The sequence below is a fragment of the Triticum aestivum genome, chromosome 4A (assembly GCF_018294505.1).
Source record: "Triticum aestivum cultivar Chinese Spring chromosome 4A, IWGSC CS RefSeq v2.1, whole genome shotgun sequence".
NCBI classification, from domain to species: domain Eukaryota; kingdom Viridiplantae; phylum Streptophyta; class Magnoliopsida; order Poales; family Poaceae; genus Triticum; species Triticum aestivum.
In genome coordinates, this window is record NC_057803.1 from 137,067,786 (window position 1) to 137,089,202 (window position 21,417).

The window sequence follows — 21,417 nt, forward strand, 5'->3', positions numbered from 1 at the left end:
AGCAAACCGACTATTTGCAAACCGCACCCTGCCCGCCGGCGGGTTGGAAAACAGAAACGAGGGGAAGATCTACCTGTAGCATGGAAGCCAAGAAATTTGGTGTTAGATGGGGCTCATTGATAGAGTAGGAGCATTCTGTACTACTCTGCTCCTACTAGTACCAAGTTTGTACTATACAACTAGTACTACCACTATACAACTAGTAGGTATGTGCACAACACATCATCGTAGGAACAAAAAATGGGAATATCTTGTTTTGGGCGATTTATCTTTTTTTCTATCAACGTAGTATGAATAATATGATGTGGGGGGCACCCATGAAGCTTATGTGGCTTGGTTGCATGGCTACGAAAGGTTAGAGAAAAATAAATAGATAATGTGTTTAGAGTGCACTCCACTAAACAGATATACTTTGGATCCATTGCAATGGGCCGACACATCTATATCTATACCCCCTATATAGTGTGTGAATAACTTTGAAAGTTGGTCGTTGGATGAAGCCAATCCAATGGTACAAAGATGGAAAATCCGAGCACTACTAGCCATTGGATATCATCTAAATTCCACTAGATTCTGCCACATGTAGAATCTAGAAGACTCCATGGTTGAACTTCATTCATGACTAACTTTGCCACAACTAAGCTTAGGCAAAGTGTGTCTGAAACAAAAAAAAATGTGGCTAACAAAATGTCCACCACAAGTGTGGCAAGATTTGGCAAGAAGTTGAGTCTATGACATATGGACCATGTAGCTAGAAAAGTGTGGCAAGCCACAAGTGTAGCAATGAACCAAACACATGCCTGGTGTGTTTGCTAGGGTGTATGAAGGGTGCATGATCCCAAGAGTTCCCTTCTCGACCCATTTTTTGGTGTTTGGTAGAGTGAATGGAGGGTGCATGAGTCCACACTATATTAGCACAAATACACTAGAAGCATGCATGAAGAGAGCATACATGAAGAGGGGTGTTGAGTTGAGCATGCATGAAGAGGTAACAACTATGCTGAGACGAGAACGCAACCAAACACACTTGTGGCACACCTAAGCTAAGGCGTGGCAACCCTAGGCTGCAAACCAAACCATAACTTTGAAAGTTGGTCATTGGATGAAGCCAATCCAACGGTACAAAGATGGAAAATCCGAGCACTATTGGCCGTTGGATATCATCTACATTCCACCAGATTCTGCCACATGTAGAATCTAGAAGACTCCATGGTTGAACTTCATTCATGACTAACTTTGCCACAACTAAGCTTAGGCAAAGTGTGACTGCCACAAAAAATGTGGCTAACAAAATGTCCACCACAAGTGTGGCAAGATTTGGCAAGAAGTTGAGTCTATGACATGTGGACCATGTAGCTAGAAAAGTGTGGCAAGACACAAGTGTAGCAATGAACCAAACACATGCCGGCACGCCTAAGCTTAGGCGTGGCAACCTTAGGCTGCAAACCAAACCATAACTTTGAAAGTTGGTCGTTGGATGAAGCCAATCCGATGGTACAAAGATGGCAAATCCGAGCACTACTGGCCGTTGGATATCATCTACATTCCACCAGATTTTGCCACATGTAGAATCTAGAAGACTCCACATGTAGAAGCATAATGCACAAACCACTAGAATCTCATGTGTGCAATGCACGTGTACCTTACTAGTAGTTGGTAGTAGTAAGAAACAAATTCCGGGTTTGGCACGAGCTCATACTACGGGAGCACCACAAGGCCTGCCGCAGGAGTTACATTTTCCTCTCGGGGCCCATGGGACCAAACTTCAGTGGTTTATGAGTCAATGACATGCGGACCTTAAATGCGGCTGACCCACATGTCATTCTCATGGTGGTGGTGTGGTTCGCGACTCACTCGTTTGAGATAAATCGGCCGGTGGTGGCGTGGCCGTGGCGAGGGTGCCACAGCTGGGCGTCGGGGCGTTACGAGGCATAGATGGCCACACCGGTGGGTACTACCTGTAGTACAAAAGTACTCCGGCTGAGGATTGATGCCGGGACGAAATGTGTCACAGCCGCTGGATGAAAATTCAATGGTGCGGGATGTGTGGTGTCATGGGTTCATGTGGCGTCGTGGGAATCGCGTGTGGCTATGGCAGAAACTTGATGCTCACCGCATTTAAGGTGGCCCACATGTCATGCACACAAAGGCAGAGGGGCAGTGCAGCCGAGAGGGGTGAGGCACATGTCAGGGGACATGGTACCGTGGGTTGGAGCGGCATCGTGGGAATCGTGAGTGGCAGTGGATGAAACATGATGGCCGCCGTAGTTGAACTTCCATGGACAAGCTGTCTTGTCTACGGACACATGCATTGCATACCGATCACTAGAAGGAGTAGTAGAGAAAGCTAGGCGGATAAATAGTTCCTTATAGTCAAGCGGACCCACGCTACTACTTGTTCCAAAGACATGCACACCATCGAAATAGTCCATCTATATCAATATACATAGAAAGGGAATATATTTTTTACAAGAGAGGAAATAGTTCATCCATCCATAATGCCCTGCTGCTGGTGCAGCTTCTTCTTCTTCTTCTTCTTCTTCTTCTTCTTCTTCTTCTTCTTCTTCTTCTTCTTCTTCTTCTTCTTCTTCTTCTTCTTCTTAGACCTTGCAGCTATCTCGAAACTCACATGGGCATCGAGGGCAGCATATTTTATCTGCTCATACATCAAGGTATAGTTCTCCCATCCAGACGACCTTAATACCAGCGTCTCGTCACCCTTCTGAAGATTTATTCCTAGCACAAAATTTGCTACGTCGAATAGGGATGGTGCGTGTTTATCACAATCTTCTACAGGAATTTTTATTCTGGTTTGTAGGTCAGCGATGCTTTTCAAATCAAGGTTGTACGGCTCCAACTTCTGTTTGTCCCCTACGATGGCTGTCCCACAGAAGTATATGTCCTCTCGAGACAAGAAATCATGAAGCTCACCTGTTATGGAGGGCGCGTGTATGATGTGGTACACCAAAACATCATCTTCGAGGCACAACTGAAGGATAGCGGCGCGTTGGATCTTCCCAGTGGCACTCTCCGTGTACTCTGCGTCGAGACCGATGACATTCATCTCCACCTTTTGGAGGGAGTTGGATACATTGTTGATCCACTTCTGAACAACCCTTGGGTGGTCGGTGACTGTGGCAGCTATGCTCAACGAGCCTTCGACGAGGACATGTTGGACGCTAAAAACCTACATCTCGATCTCTTTCGCCATTTGGAACCGCTGGACCAGAGGGCTATGGTTTGGAGAATTAGGATTAGATGGCTAATCTAACTGAAGAAGATGATTATTTGTAGGGGCTTCGGAATTACTCCAGGAGGATGTGAAGAGGTTAAAACAATGTGAATGCAGTGTGGTTTGGATGCAAATGAAGATTAAGGAGTAGTGAAAAAGCCGAGGAAAATCGATTCCTGATGGAGAAGTAAATGGGAGTAGTTATGCGCATGCATGAGGAGAGGTGCGGTGGCTTGACTGCTGCATGCAATGGATTGGACGGGCTCTTCGGTTGCCTTTTCTCTCTCCCACGTGCACAGAGTGGCCAACTTGCATGCTGCCGTTTATTAGCTGGAGTCGGGCTGCAGCTGCTCATGCGTATGCTAATTAATGATGTGAATGTGGGGCATGGTCGCATGGAGGGAAATGGGCGCATGCAAAAGGGTATATACGCAGACTAATTAGAGAAATACTGAAAAAAATTATGCGCAGACAAAAGAGGACCAGAGGGAGTACTACTCATGTTCCTACTACGGTTAAGGAATATGCGGTTATCCTCAAAAAAGAAAAGTCCTTCTTCACGCTTCCGCATGCACGAGAATTTGGTTCTGCTCGCAATATGGATGATAGCTGGAGGATGAAGTGAACCCAGAGGCATGCTAGCACGGGAGTGTACTCATGTTCCTACTACTCCTACTAGTAGGAGTAGTACAATTGTGGTACACTTGATGGTAAAAATACTATGTATTATTCATCTGGTCCTCACAGTGAAGTGACAAGACCCTACGCCCGAGGTGACACCAGTCCAGGCGGTGTGTCCGGGTTACCAAAGTCAACCTCACCTTGTGCACTCTGCAGTCACTGTCACCGCTGCTGTATAGCATGCCTCGCCTCGTCTCCCTCTCCCCTAGCACCACTCCATCTCCATCTCCGTCTCGCCGGAGATCCTGAGGTCACTCTTCATTATCTCACTGTGCCCCCACATACCCTCGCCTCGCTCGCCTCTCCCAGTACCACTATTCCCTCGCTATCTGCTCCAGCACCGACAGCCTTTCTCCCCCATAAATCAAGCCCCCCAAAACCCCACCTTCCAAACTCCACCATGGCCGAACGCGAACCGTGCATGATCCATATGAGCCACGATTGGAGCAATCTCCCCAGTGACGTCCTTGACCTTTGTTGTTCGTGTATGGATATGTTGAGCGCCTTGCGGCTGGCTGCATGCTCGAGGGGCATGCACACGGCCATCATCAAAGCGAGGCCAAAGCTTTTCAAGACACCCTGCTTGCTGTTATTTGGTCTTGCAAGATTGGCTCACCATGATACAGAGGCGTACATGATGCCCCTCGACTTCAATCCGATCTCCATTAGCCGAAACTTCTTTGCAGGTATGCAATGGGTCGCCGTACATCATTTCCCTCGACTTCGATCAATCACCATTGCCCGAAACTTCTTTGCAGGTATGTACTGGGTCGGCATGAACTCCCACTGGATGGCTGCCTTTAGAGAAGACGGTAAAAAGTTTGTGCTCGTGAACTTCCAACCTCCCATGAGATTATCCTTCCTCTGTTAGATTATGTAGAATTTTACCATCGCGGTCCTAGTCATGTAGATTACCATGTCAGTTGGACGGACCTTGTTTTGCAGAAGATTGTATTCTGCCAAGTGCCCACACGACATGCGAATTATGCAGACTTCAAGCTAATTGCCTTGTTCGACCACGGACTCGCCTATCTTTACGCCGGTGCCTTCTTTAGCTGGAGACAACTCAACTCGCAGTGGATCATCGTCAAACTGATACACACTTCTGTGATGCTATTGAACACAATGGCATCATCTACGCGATCGACATAACAGAGGGCACCACGTATTGCTGGGATGACACGTGTAAGTTGTTTCTGTCTCATGTTAATGATGACGCCATGACACTGTTTGAACTTTTTGTGATGATTGGCATATCCCTGTTTGAGCAGAATTTGAGTAGAACTATGGCAATGAATTAGAGACGCCGTAAATCAGCTATATTTGGAATGAGTTAATTCATGCGATTGTGATCATGTCATTACAGCCAATTTGTACCCCTGAATAATCAAACGGTTAGGAATATATGGATATTCTCGTTATTTTATAGTAATCTATATACTACTACTAAATATGAGTGTGTATCAATGGCCATGTTAGTTTCCTCATTTTCATGATGTAGAAACATGCACCACACTGTTGGTTTCATCTAACCATACATTAGGGAAATAAATGTGCATATGGAGAACTCTATATTTGGAAGTAGTGAAATCATGTAATGCTTACCATGTGTACATACCTATATTCGCCCTTCAGCAATCAATGGCTAGAATAATATCCTCACAAAAAATTTGCCCACAGAACATGAGTATATATCAATGCTGTTGGGGAACGTAGTAATTTCAAAAAATTTCCTACGCACACGCAAGATCATGGTGATGCATAGCAACGAGAGGGGAGAGTGTTGTCTACGTACCCTCGTAGACCGGAAGCGGAAGCGTTAGCACAACGCGGTTGATGTAGTCATACATCTTCACGGCCCAACCGATCAAGCACCAAAAATACGGCACCTCCGAGTTCTAGCACACGTTTAGCTCGATGACGATCCCCGGACTCCGATCCAGCAGAATGTCGGGGAAGAGTTCCGTCAGCACGACGGCGTGGTGACGATCTTGATGTTCTATCGTTGCAGGGCTTCGCCTAAGCCCCGCTACAATGTTATCAAGGATTATGGTGGAGGAGGGCACCGCACACGGCTAATAGATCTCAAGGATCAATTGTTGTGTCTAGAGGTGCCCCCCTGCCCCTGTATATAAAGGAGCAAGGGGGAGGGGCGGCCGACCAGGAGGAGGCGCGCCAGGGAGGAGTCCTACTCCTACCGGGAGTAGGACTCCCTCCTTTCCTTGTCCAACTAGGAGAGGGGGAAGGAAGGGAGAGAGGAGAGAAAGGAAAGGGGGGGCGCCGCCCCTCCCTCCTTGTCCAATTCGGACTAGAGAGGGAGGGGGCGCGCAGCCTGCCCTAGCCGCCCCTCCTCTGCTCCACTTTGGGCCCATGAGGCCCATTAACCCCCCCTCCCCCCCTGGGGGGGGGGGTTCCGGTAACCCCCGGTTCTCCGTTTTATATCCGATAACACCCGGAACCATTCCTGTGTCCGAATATAGTCATCCAATATATCAATCTTTATGTCTCGACTATTTCGGGACTCCTCGTTATGTTTGTGATCACATCCGAAACTCCGAAAAACCTTCGGTACATCAAAATATATAAACTCATAATGAAACTGTCATCGTAACGTTAAGCGTGCGGACCCTACGGGTTCGAGAACAATGTAGACATGACCGAGACACGTCTCCGGTCAATAGCCAATAGCGGAACCTAGATGCTCATATTGGTTCCTACATATTCTACGAAGATCTTTTATCGGTCAGACCGCATAACAACATACGTTGTTCCCTTTGTCATCGGTATGTTACTTGCCCGAGATTTGATCGTCGGTATCTCAATACCTAGTTCAATATCGTTACCGGCAAGTCTCTTTACTCGTTCCATAATACATCATCCCACAACTAACTTATTAGTTGCAATGCTTGCAAGGCTTATGTGATGTGCATTACCGAGAGGGCCCAGAGATACCTCTCCGACAATCGGAGTGACAAATCCTAATCTCGAAATACGCCAACCCAACAAGTACCTTCGGAGACACCTTTAGAGCACCTTTATAATCACCCAGTTATGCTGTGACATTTGGTAGCACACAAAGTGTTCCTCCGGTAAACGGGAGTTGCATAATATCATAGTCATAGGAACATGTATAAGTCATGAAGAAAGCAATGGCAACAAACTAAATGATCAAGTGCTAAGCTAACGAAATGGGTCAAGTCAATCACATCATTCTCCTAATGATGTGATCTCGTTAATCAAATGACAACTCATGTCTATGGTTAGGAAACATAACCATCTTTGATCAACGAGCTAGTCAAGTAGAGGCATACTAGTGACACTATGTTTGTCTATGTATTCACACATGTATTATGTTTCCGGTTAATACAATTCTAGCATGAATAATAAACATTTATCATGATATAAGGAAATAAACAATAACTTTATTATTGCCTCTAGGGCATATTTCCTTCAGTCTCCCACTTGCACTAGAGTCAATAATCTAGATTACACAGTAATGATTCTAACACCCATGGAGCCTTGGTGTGGATCATGTTTTGCTCGTGGAAGAGGCTTAGTTAGCGGGATTGCAACATTCAGATCTGTATGTATCTTGCAAATTTCTATGTCTCCCACTTGGATTAAATCCCGAATGGAATTGAGGCGTCTCTTGATGTGCTTGGTTCTCTTGTGAAATCTGGATTCCTTTGCCAAGGCAATTGCACCAGTATTGTCACAAAATATTTTCATTGGACCCGATGCACTAGGTATAACACCTAGATCGGATATGAACTCCTTCATCCAGACTCCTTCATTTGCTGCTTCCGAAGCAGCTATGTACTCTGCTTCACTTGTAGATCCCACCACGACGCTTTGTTTAGAACTGCACCAACTGACAGCTCCACCGTTCAGTAAAAACACGTATCCGGTTTGCGATTTAGAATCGTCCGGATCAGTGTCAAAGCTTGCATCAACGTAACCATTTACGATGAGCTCTTTGTCACCTCCATATACGAGAAACATATCCTTAGTCCTTTTCAGGTATTTCAGGATGTTCTTGACCGCTGTCCAGTGATCCACTCCTGGATTACTTTGGTACCTCCCTGCTAGACTTATAGCAAGGCACACATCAGGTCTGGTACACAACATTGCATACATGATAGAGCCTATGGCTGAAGCATAGGGAACATCTTTCATTTTCTCTCTATCTTCTGCGGTGGTCGGACATTGAGTCTTACTCAACTTCACACCTTGTAACACAGGCAAGAACCCTTTCTTTGCTTGATCCATTTTGAACTTCTTCAAAACTTTGTCAAGGTATGTGCTTTGTGAAAGTCCAATTAAGCGTCTTGATCTATCTCTATAGATCTTAATGCCCAATACGTAAGCAGCTTCACCGAGGTCTTTCATTGAAAAACTCTTATTCAAGTATCCCTTTATGCTATCCAGAAATTCTATATCATTTCCAATCAATAATATGTCATCCACATATAATATTAGAAATGCTACAGAGCTCCCACTCACTTTCTTGTAAATACAGGCTTCTCCAAAAGTCTGTACAAAACCAAATGCTTTGATCACACTATCAAAGCATTTATTCCAACTCCGAGAGGCTTTCACCAGTCCATAAATGGACCGCTGGAGCTTGCATACTTTGTTAGCTCCCTTTGGATCGACAAAACCTTCTGGTTGCATCATATACAACTCTTCTTCCAGAAATCCATTCAGGAATGCAGTTTTGACATCCATTTGCCAAATTTCATAATCATAAAATGCGGCAATTGCTAACATGATTCGAACAGACTTAAGCATCGCTACGGGTGAGAAGGTCTCATTGTAGTCAATCCCTTGAACTTGTCGAAAACCTTTTGCAACAAGTCAAGCTTTATAGACAGTAACATTACCGTCAGCGTCAGTCTTCTTCTTGAAGATCCATTTATTCTCAATTGCTTGCCGATCAACGGGCAAGTCAATGAAAGTCCACACTTTGTTCTCATACATGGATCCCATCTCAGATTTCATGGCTTCCAGCCATTTTGCGGAATCTGGGCTCACCATCGCTTCTTCATAGTTCGTAGGTTCATCATGATCTAGTAGCATGACTTCCAGAATAGGATTACCGTACCACTCTGGTGCGGATCTTACTCTGGTTGATCTACGAGGTTCGGTAGTAACTTGATCTGAAGTTTCATGATCAATATCATTAGCTTCCTCACTAATTGGTGCAGGTGTCATAGAAACCGGTTTCTGTGATGTACTACTTTCCAATAAGGGAGTAGGTACAGTTACCTCATCAAGTTCTACTTTTCTCCCACTCACTTCTTTCGAGAGAAACTCCTTCTCTAGAAAAACTCCGAATTTAGCAACAAAAGTCTTGCCTTCGGATCTGTGATAGAAGGTGTACCCAACAGTCTCCTTTGGGTATCCTATGAAGACACATTTCTCCGATTTGGGTTCAAGCTTATCAGGTTGAAGCTTTTTCACATAAGCATCGCAGCCCCAAACTTTTAGAAACGACAACTTTGGTTTCTTGCCAAACCACAGTTCATAAGGCGTCGTTTCAATGGATTTCGATGGTGTCCTATTTAACGTGAATGCAGCCGTCTCTAAAGCATAACCCCAAAATGATAACGGTAAATCAGTAAGAGACATCATAGATCGCACCATATCTAATAAAGTACAATTACGACGTTCGGACACACCATTACGCTGTGGTGTTCCGTGTGGCGTGAGTTGCGAAACTATTCCGCATTGTTTCAGATGTAGACCAAACTCGTAACTCAAACATTCTCCTCCACGATCAGATTGTAGAAACTTTATTTTCTTGTTACGATGATTTTCAACTTCACTCTGAAATTCTTTGAACTTTTCAAATGTTTCAGACTTATGTTTCATTAAGTAGATATACCCATATTTGCTTAAATCATCTGTGAAGGTGAGAAAATAACGATATCCGCCACGAGCCTCAACATTCATTGGACCACATACATCTGTATGTATGATTTCCAACAAATCTGTTGCTCTCTCCATAGTACCGGAGAACAAGGTTTTAGTCATCTTACCCATGAGGCATGGTTCGCAAGTACCAAGTGATTCATAATCAAGTGGTTCCAAAAGTCCATCAGTATGGAGTTTCTTCATGCGCTTTACACTGATATGACCTAAACAGCAGTGCCACAAATAAGTTGCACCATCATTATCAACTCTGCATCTTTTGATTTCAACATTATGAATATGTGTATCACTACTATCGAGATTCATCAAAAATAGACCACTCTTCAAGGGTGCATGACCATAAAAGATATTACTCATATAAATAGAACAACAATTATTCTTTGATTTAAATGAATAACCGTCTCGCATCAAACAAGATCCAGATATAATGTTCATGCTCAATGCTGGCACCAAATAACAATTATTTAGGTCTAATACTAATCTCGAAGGTAGATGTAGAGGTAGCGTGCCGACCGCGATCACATCGACTTTGGAACCATTTCCCACGCGCATCGTCACCTCGTCCTTAGCCAATCTTCGCTTAATTTGTAGCCGCTGTTTAGAGTTGCAAATGTTAGCAACAGAACCAGTATCAAATACCCAGGTGCTACTGCGAGCATTAGTAAGGTACACATCAATAACATGTATATCACATATACCTTTGTTCACTTTGCCATCCTTCTTATCCGCCAAATACTTGGGGCAGTTCTGCTTCCAGTGACCAATTTGCTTGCAGTAGAAGCACTCAGTCTCAGGCTTAGGTCCAGACTTGGGTTTCTTCTCCTGAGCAGCAACTTGTTTGCTGTTCTTCTTGAAGTTCCTTTTCTTCTTCCCTTTGCCCTTTTCTTGAAACTGGTGGTCTTATTGACCATCAACACTTGATGCTCCTTCTTGATTTCTACCTCCGCGGCTTTTAGCATTGCGAAGAGCTCAGGAATAGTCTTATTCATCCCTTGTATATTATAGTTCATCATGAAGCTTTTGTAGCTTGGTGGTAGTGATTGAAGAACTCTGTCAATGACACTATCAACAGGAAGATTAACCCCCGGTTGAGTCAAGTGATTATGATACCCAGACATTTTGAGTATATGTTCACTGACAGAACTATTCTCCTCCATCTTGTAGCTATAGAACTTATTGGAGACTTCATATCTCTCAATCCGGGCATTTGCTTGAAATATTAACTTCAACTCCTGGAACATCTCATATGCTCCATGATGTTCAAAACATCGTTGAAGACCCGGTTCTAAGCCGTAAAGCATGGCACCCTGAACTATCGAGTAGTCATCAGCTTTGCTCTGCCAGACGTTCATAACATCTGGTGTTGCTCCTGCAGCAGGCTTGGCACTTAGCGGTGCTTCCAGGACATAATTCTTCTGTGCAGCAATGAGGATAATCCTCAAGTTACGGACCCAGTCCGTGTAATTGCTACCATCATGTTTCAACTTTGTTTTCTCAAGGAACGCATTAAAATTCAATGGAACAACAACACGAGCCATCTATCTACAGTCAAACATAGATAAGCAAGATACTATCAGGTACTAAGTTCATGATAAATTTAAGTTCAATTAATCATATTACTTAAGAACTCCCACTTAGAAAGATATCCCTCTAATCCTCTAAGTGATCACGTGATCCAAATCAACTAAACCATGTCCGATCATCACGTGAGATGGTGTAGTATCAATGGTGAACATCAATATGTTGATCATATCTACTATATGATTCACGCTCGACCTTTCGGTCTCTGTGTTCCGAGGCCATATATGTTATATGCTAGGCCCGTCAAGTTAAACCTGAGTATTCCGCGTGTGCAACTGTTTTGCACCCGTTGTATTTGAACGTAGAGCCTATCACACCCGATCATCAGGTGGTGTCTCAGCACGAAGAACTTTCGCAACGGTGCATACTCAGGGAGAACACTTATACTTTGATAATTTAGTGAGGGGTCATCTTATAATGCTACCGTCAATCAAAGCAAGATAAGATGCATAAAAGATAAACATCACATGCAATCAATATAAGTGATATGATATGGCCATCATCATCTTATGCTTGTGATCTTCATCTTCGAAGCACCGTCATGATCACCATCGTCACCGGCGCGACACCTTGATCACCATTGTAGCATCGTTGTCATCTCGCCAATCTTATGCTTCCATGACTATCGCTACCGTTTAGTGATAAAGTAAAGCATTACAGCGCAATTGCATTGCATACAATAAAGCGAAAACCATATGGCTCCTGCCAGTTGCCGATAACTCGGTTACAAAACATGATCATCTCATACAATAAAATTTAGCATCATGTCTTGACCATATCACATCACAACATGCCCTGCAAAAACAAGTTAGACGTCCTCTACTTTGTTGTTGCAAGTTTTACGTGGCTGCTACGGGCTTAGCAAGAACCGTTCTTACCTACGCATCAAAACCACAACGATAGTTTGTCAAGTTGGTGTTGTTTTAACCTTCGCAAGGACCGGGCGTAGCCACACTTGGTTCAACTAAAGTTGGAGAAACTGACACACGCCAGCTACCTGTGTGCAAAGCATGTCGGTAGAACCAGTCTCGCGTAAGCGTACGCGTAATGTCGGTCCGGCCGCTTCATCCAACAATACCGCCGAACCAAAGTATGAAATGCTGGAAAGCAGTATGACTTATATTCCCACAACTCACTTGTGTTCTACTCGTGCACAATATCAACGAATAAAACCTAGGCTCTGATACCACTGTTGGGGAATGTAGTAGTTTCAAAAAATTTCCTACGCACACGCAAGATCATGGTGATGCATAGAAACGAGAGGGGAGAGTGTTGTCTACGTACCCTCGTAGACCGGAAGCGGAAGCGTTACCACAACGCGGTTGATGTAGTCATACGTCTTCACGGCCCGACCGATCAAGCACCGAAACTACGGCACCTCCGAGTTCTAGCACACGTTCATCTAGATAACGATCCCCGGACTCCGATCAAGCAGAATGTCAGGGAAGAGTTCCGTCAGCATGACGGCGTGGTGACGATCTTGATGTTCTACCGTCGCAGGGCTTCGGCTAAGCACCGCTACAATATTATCGAGGATTATGGTGGAGGAGGGCACCGCACACAGCTAATAGATCTCAAGGATGAATTGTTGTGTCTAGAGGTGCCCCTGCCCCCGTATATAAAGGAGCAAGGGGGAGAGGCGGCCGGCCAGGAGGAGGCGCGCCAGGGAGGAGTCCTACTCCTACCGGGAGTAGGACTCCCTCCTTTCCTTATCCAACTAGGAGAGGGGGAAGGAAGGGAGAGAGGAGAGAAAGGAAAGGGGGGGGGGGCGCCGCCCCTCCCTCCTTGTCCAATTCGGACTAGAGAGGGAGGGGGCGTGCAGCCTGCCCTAGCCGCCCCTCCTCTGCTCCACTTTGGGCCCATGAGGCCCATTAACCCCCCCCCCCGGGGGGGGGGGTTCCGGTAAGCCCCGGTTCTCCGTTTTATATCCGATAACACCCGGAACCATTCCTGTGTCCGAATATAGTCGTCCAATATATCAATCTTTATGTCTCGACTATTTCGAGACTCCTCATTATGTCCCTGATCACATCCGGAACTCCGAACAACCTTCGGTACATCAAAATATATAAACTCATAATGAAATTGTCATCGTAACATTAAGCGTGCGGACCCTACGGGTTCGAGAACAATGTAGACATGACCGAGACACGTCTCCGGTCAATAACCAATAGCGGAACTTGGATGCTCATATTGGTTCCTACATATTCTATGAAGATCTTTTATCGGTCAGACCGCATAACAACATACGTTGTTCCCTTGTCATCGGTATGTTACTTGCCCGAGATTTGATCGTCGGTATCTCAATACCTAGCTCAATCTCGTTACCGGCAAGTCTCTTTACTCGTTTCGTAATACATCATCCCCCAACTAACTTATTAGTTGCAATGCTTGCAAAGCTTATCTGATGTGCATTACCGAGAGGGCCCAGAGATACCTCTCCGACAATCGGAGTGACAAATCCTAATCTCGAAATACGCCAACCCAACAAGTACCTTCGGAGACACCTGTAGAGCACCTTTATAATCACCCAGTTACGTTGTGACGTTTGGTAGCACACAAAGTGTTCCTCCGGTAAACGGGAGTTGCATAATCTCATAGTCATAGGAACATGTATAAGTCATGAAGAAAGCAATGGCAACAAACTAAACAATCAAGTGCTAAACTAACAAAATGGGTCAAGTCAATCACATCATTCTCCTAATGATGTGATCCCGTTAATCAAATGACAACTCATCTCTATGGTTAGGAAACATAACCATCTTTGATCAACGAGCTAGTCAAGTAGAGGCATACTAGTGACACTATGTTTGTCTATGTATTCACACATGTATTATGTTTCCGGTTAATACAATTCTAGCATGAATAATAAACATTTATCACGATATAAGGAAATAAATAATAACTTCATTATTGCCTCTAGGGCATATTTCCTTCAAATGCATGGTCTGTTAGTTACCTTGAAGAATTTGTTTGTGCGGACAGAACATGATTCCATAACATGCATGACATGGTAGTTTCCTGTGAAGAATCGATTGCGAGATAACATGAGTATAACCATGCATGGCACTTCTATATTTTTGAACCCAATATACATTTCCCTGTATTTTCCTCCTAGTTCCAACAGGGACATATCAATGCTGATCTTACATTAACAATGCTGATCTTACATTAACAATGTTGTTTCTTGCATTATCCTACTCATACTCTAAACAATGCTGATCTTACATTAACAATGCCTGTCCTTTTTGATATGATGCAGTGTCCCTACAATTACTTCCCTTTGTAATCACACCACCTTTGCCAAAAACAAGGAAGCACAACTGGTTCCTCGCTCGATCAGACACGGCAAAAGACTGATGATCATTCGGACACATGAGTCGGAAAAGTTATATTACAAAAACCCCACTATATACAAGCACCATGAAATACGTGAGTATCCGGATAGTGGTTGTTATGTCTTTAGCAGGATACCAGCTTGTTGGGGCGTTCAGGATTTTTTAGTTAGAGGCGGGTAAACAGCCTTGGTTCACACTCTCTGTTTCTCGGACTCAATTATCCGATTAACCAGGAGATCACTGAGGGAGTCCTGGATTAGGGGGAGTCTGGATAACCGGACTATACCTTCGGCCGGACTCCTGGACTATGAAGATACAAGATTGAACACTTTGTCCCGTGTCCGGAAGGGACTTTCCTTGGCGTGGAAGGCAAGCTTGGCGATACGGATATGTAGATCTCCTACCATTGTAACCGACTCCGTGTAACCCTAGCCCTCTCCGGTGTCTATATAAACCGGAGGGTTTTAGTCCGTAGGACGAAGAACAATCATACCATAGGCTAGCTTCTAGGGTTTAGCCTCCTTGATCTCGTGGTAGATCTACTCTTGTACTACCCATATCATCAATATCAATCAAGCAGGACATAGGGTTTTACCTCCATCAAGAGGGCCCGAACCTGGGTAAAACATTGTGTCCCCTGCCTCCTGTTACCATCTGGCCTAGACGCACAGTTCGGGACCCCTTACCCGAGATCCGCCGGTTTTGACACCGACACTGGTGCTTTCGTTGAGAGTTCCTCTGCGATCCAGGGTGAGACTTTTCTCCCCGGACAGATCTTCGTATTTGGCGGCTTTGCACTGCGGGCCAATTCGCCTGGCCATCTGGAGTAGATCGAAAGCTACGCCCCTGGCCGTCAGGTCAGATTTGGAAGTTTAAACTACACAACGGCCGACCGCCGCGGAGACTTGATCTTCGACGGATTCGAGCCGTAGCCGAGCGCGCCGCACTGTCACGATGGGCATGATCTAGCTCTGCCGCCGAACAGTGCCCAGGAGGCTGCACCCGCATCAGCTCCGACCCTTAATTCGGAGCCAAATGCGCCAATCGAGGATGGGTGGTTGGACACCGCCTGGGGGCTGCAATCTCTATGGCGATCGAGCCGAACACTAGCCCTATTCTCTGCGAAGCCCGTGACTCCAAGGAGCCGGACTCCTCTCCAGACTCCGAGCCCTCCGCGCCCCTACCAATCAAATCCGATTGGGCGCCGATCATGGAGTTCACCGCTGCGGACATCTTTCTGCACTTGCCCTTCGGTGACATTCTGAATTCACTCAGGTCTCTCTCTTTGTCAGGAGAGTCCTGGCCGGACTATGACCGACAGGATTGGGATGTGGACGACGAAGAAATTCAAAGCCCACACACCACCCACTTCGTATCCACTGTCGATAATTTAAACGACGTGCTCGACTTCGACTCCGAAGACATCGACGGTATGGATGACGATGTAGGAGATGAACATGAACCAATGCCTATAAGGCACTGGACAGCCACCTCATCTCATGATGTATACATGGTGGACACACCCAAAGGAAGCGACGACGAGGAACACAGGGATGCAAGGAGGGATCGTTCACTCGAAAAGCAATCAAAGCAGCGACGTAAGCGCCGCTCCAAGCCTCGCCTCGATAGAGACAGCAGCCATACAGACCCAGCCATAGAGCAGGATGAGCCGGCGGACGACGAACATGCCTTCGAGCAACCGTCCGAACAGGGCAACTTGGATAAACAAACCGAACACCCCATCCCCGGCGAAAACAACAGTCCGGACGACCTTACGCCGGATAGGCTCATGGAGCAGAAGAACCTCCACAAAAGGCTCGTCGCCACTGCGCGTAGCCTGAAAAAGCAGAAGCGGAAGCTCAAAACTGCGGAAGATGCACTCAGCATCAGATGGAGCAAAGTACGCAACACCGCAGACAAATATGGCGGCAGTCGCCGCACAAAAAGCTATCCAAAGCGAAAGCTACTGCCTGAATTTGACGAGGAGGCCTTAGAGCCCCCGCAGTCAAAAAATAGGAAAGCCACCCGGTCGGATAGACGACCGCATGGCCAGCATGGAGCGGCAAGCGGCGCCGCACACAAGCCGGCACGCGATCCACCAAAGGATCCGCATCAAAAAGATGGCCCAGCCAGATCTATCTACGGGCCAAGAAAGCAAGCTCTAGTAAGCAATGCAACACAACAAATATCCGAACATCACGGCACACCCAAATATAGGGCTGCCGCACACCCCCTATGTTTCACCGATGAGGTGTTGGACCATGAATTTCCAGCGGGATTCAAGCCCGTAAACATAGAGGCGTACGACGGAACAACATACCCTGGGGTCTGGATCGAGGATTATATCCTCCACATACACATGGCTAGAGGAGATGACTTCCACGCCATAAAATACTTACCCCTCAAGCTTAAAGGGCCAGCCCGGCATTGGCTCAAAAGCCTTCCCAAAAACACCATTGGAAGTTGGGAAGAGCTTGAGGATGCTTTCCGGGCAAATTTTCAGGGACCTGTGTCCGCCCTCCGGATGCAGACGATCTCAGTCACATAACTCAACAGCCCAGAGAGTCAGCCCGGAAATTCTGGAACATATTTCTTACTAAAAAGAATCAGATAGTCGACTGTCCGGACGCCGAAGCGCTAGCAGCTTTTAAGCATAACGTTCGAGATGAATGGCTCGCCAGACACCTCGGCCAAGAAAAGCCAAGAACAATGGCCACATTAACAAGCCTCATGACCCGCTTTTGTGCAGGAGAGGACATCTGGTTGGCAAGATGTAGCACCAGCTACCCAAGAACATCTGAAGTTAGGGATGGAAACGGAAAACCCCGATGCAGCAAGGACCAGCACTGGAATAAGGGAAACAACCCAAAGAGCACGGTGGTCAACGCTGGATTCAAAAACTCGCGGCAGAATCAGAGAAAGCCGCCCCTCAAGGATAACAGGGACGAGCTATCCAACTTAAACAAAATCTTGGACAAGATATGTCAAATACATAGTACTCCCAGGAAGCCTGCGAACTTACCCACAAAGATTGTTGGGTTTTCAAGCAATCTGGCAAACTCAATGCCGAACACAAGGGGCCCGACACACCAAGTGAGGACGATGACGAACCCCACAAGCAGAGCACCAGGAAACAAAAGGATTTCCCACAAGAAGTCAAAACAGTAAACTTACTTCACGTGACGAACAGAATTGCGCCAACAGAGATACATGCCATACGGCCGATCCCAAAGGAGTCTCGCCAATGGTTGTTAAAACCGATCACCTTCGACCATTAGGATTACTCTAGAAGTATCCGAAATGCAGGCTGGACCTCCTTGGTATTAGATCCAATAATCGGCGGACTCCACTTTACAAATGTCCTGATGGATGGCGGCAGTGGTCTAAACCTGTTATACCAGGACACAATCCGCAACATGGGGATAGACCCAACAAAAATTCGCCATAGCAAAACCTCCTTTCAAGGGGTAACGCCAGGCCCGGATACCCGTTTCATGGGTTCTCTCCGGCTAGAAGTTATGTTCGGCTCCCCCGATAACTTCCATCGCGAACAGCTAACTTTCCACATCGCCCCATTCTCAAGTAGCTATCAAGCACTGCTGGGACGCGAAGTTTTCGCCCGCTTTAACGCAATACCGCATTATGCATCTCTTACGCTTAAGATGCCCGGTCCACGAGGCATCATCTCATTAAAGGGAAAACATTGAGTGTTCCTCCCACGCGGAAGACAGTGCGGCTGCCTTGACAGCCCCACAATAAAGCGGCTTCACCAGCCAAAGCACCTAAACAGGTCGTCAAGACCATGGACACGGCTAGACGAGTCCGGCATAAACATACAATTGATAAAGGCTTAATAGCCGTATACCCCTGTACTAGGGGCTCCGCGCATATAAAACAAGAGACAATAAAGCTCAGTTTTACCCATTTCGATTTATACTTTGTTTATTTAGTATAACTCATGTTCGGCACGATCTTTCTTTAACTAAGTTCCTCTCTTTTACAGATGAACACCGTGCTACGCCCGTCCAGGATACGGCACAACGGAGACACAGGCGCAGACGTGCAGCAGGGACCCGTTCCAAGGATTCTTTTCAGATTAAGACCCTGCGTAAACCTTTTTTACTGTCTCTTGTTGATACACATCCCCTGGTTTCTTGGTATAACCAAGGAGGAGGCTGGCGTTTTGGCATGTGGCCACGTCAGAGTTTTTGCGCGTACCTGGACACTAGGGGCTTATTACTAAGGGCGTTATCCCGCCCGCCCTCATAAAGACCGAATACCTTAGGGAGTGTTCGGCGTCGCGAGTTTGGCCTTATATGCATCAGCTCCGAATCATGTCTTTGGTCAAATGTTGGGTTTGCCCGGCTCCTGTGTTTTGCTACCTTACGTTCCGCTCTATCGGCTAAGGCGGCACCAGGAGAACTACTGCGATTGTGCCCCGGTTCGGCCAGGCGAGCACCTCAGTAGAGAAAGCCGAAAACTGATTGTCATGATATAGCGTGAGACTGGTCAACCACTCGATGACTTACCGGAATCTTTAGGATTCCTCCGCATTAACGAAGGGCCGCTTCCCGGCCAGGCACATACGCGCCCCGAGTTCGGGCGAGCGCAGGCGCCACCAGGGGCTATATAAGTAGCCTCACTATCAAACTCCTATGGCTAAGTGAAAGTGATAAAGCATCATAGTCCGATTGCCTAGTTCGCTGCGCTATCACCTCCTTTGTAGGGCCAAGACGTTGGATCAAGTGTGAAAATGCGCCTTCTGCGAACACCCCCGCATTATGTGCGTGGGGGTTGAAGCCGACGACTGCCATCTTTCAGATTATATATACATATATGTTAAACAGCCGCACAGGAGGTATTATAATACTTGCAGGCACAAGTATAAAAAGCTTCTACAATTTATCAAAATATTGTTTTACAATAATATATGCTATTCGAATATAGTATCCTTCGAGCACTGCATCTCTATTAAACGAGCGCCTTGCAGAACTTCCTGAAAATAGTGCTCTGCAGGCACTCGGCTTCCATCCGAGTCTGGGGATGCAACAGCGGTGGCCTCCATTTCCGCCCAGTATGTCTTGACACGGGCAAGAGCCATCCGCGCACCCTCTATGCACGCTGACCTCTTCATCGCATTGATATGCGGCGCAGCACCAAGGAACTACTGCACCAAGTTGAAATAACTTTTCGGCTCTAGCCTCTCTGGCCACAGATGACTCATGACATACTTCATGGCGAGTCCGGACAACCTATTTAGCTCAGCCCATTCGGCCAAACGATCGGCTAATGACAGTGGACGCTCCGGATTGTGGAACTGCGACCAAAAGAGCTTTTCTACTTCGCAATCTTCTTGATCACGGAAGTGTTCGGCCGCATCTGCGGCACTCGCTGCCAAATCCAGATAGGTGTCCGCCGTACTCCACATCCGGTCTAACGAAGCATGTTTAGGATCACAGAACTTCCTCCACAGCATAAAGGGCTTTCCAGCCGCGATCTCTTCGGCCTGACGCAGCTCCTCCTTCATAGCTCTCATCGCAGAGCGAGCATCCTTGGCATCGGCAATGGCCTTCTCCAGGTCCGTCTGTTCCGCCTGATCTTCTTTTTCAAGAAGCTTGCAACGGTCAGCAGCACTCTTCAGCTTCACAGCCATCTCGGCCATTTCCTTCTTGCTTTGGTAGTGAGGAGCCTGTTCGGCTTTCAGCTCTTCAATTGCCTTTCCGGCAGCCGCATCACTTTTCCTGGCTTGCTCCTTGGCTCGGGCAAGTTCCGCCCGAAGATTCTCCATGGCAGCAGCACCATCTACATCAAGCGCACACATTGTAAGATACTGGCATAAAGCTCCTCTTACCAAGGTGCCGCCGGAGTAATTATATACCTTGTGCCTCGTCAAGCCGCTTGTTGACAAGCGCAATGTCGGCATCTGCCACGTCAAGTTGCCGCTTTAGCTCGGCAAATTCATCAGTCCAGCTGGCCACCCGACACTTTGCCACCTACGTATGAAGGCGGCATATTAGACCTGGGATTATGATCCTCTACGCGCCGTCACTTTTGACAACGCACAGAGTCTCAGGGGCTACTATCTACATAGGGCGTATCTTGTTTATGCGTAACTGTCCAAAAAGGGTACATTATTTCGCGTACCTCAAAACCTGTCAGTAAACTCCTGACGGCCTCGTGCATTCCGCTCTCCGCGGATGAAATCCTCTCAATCACCGTACCCATCAATGCATGGTGCTCCTCTGAGATAGATGCTCACCCTAGCAGATCCTTCAGCTCCTCCGACCGCGCACCAGACGGTGCCGGACTCGTCCAATGGCCCTTTTCGAAGGCCGGACGCGGAGGGCTTTGGGGGGCCAAAGAACTACCTTCCGGCCCTGACGGATTCGGAGAAACACTCCGCGACGATACCTCAGGATCGCCCGCCTCACAAGGTGGTACGGCAGTGGGAGGCGTTCCGCTCTCCATCATCTCCGGAAGAAGATCCCCTGAAGACGAGCTCTGCTGAGAAGGGCTAAGGTCCGAGCTACAAGGTAAATTTTCGATTACTCTTCTCAGATATAATGCAAGGATTTCTCTCATTTCTTAAAAATAAAAACTCCTCTCTACTTATGGCTCGGTGGAGGGATGATCCCCTTGAGGGCATAATTC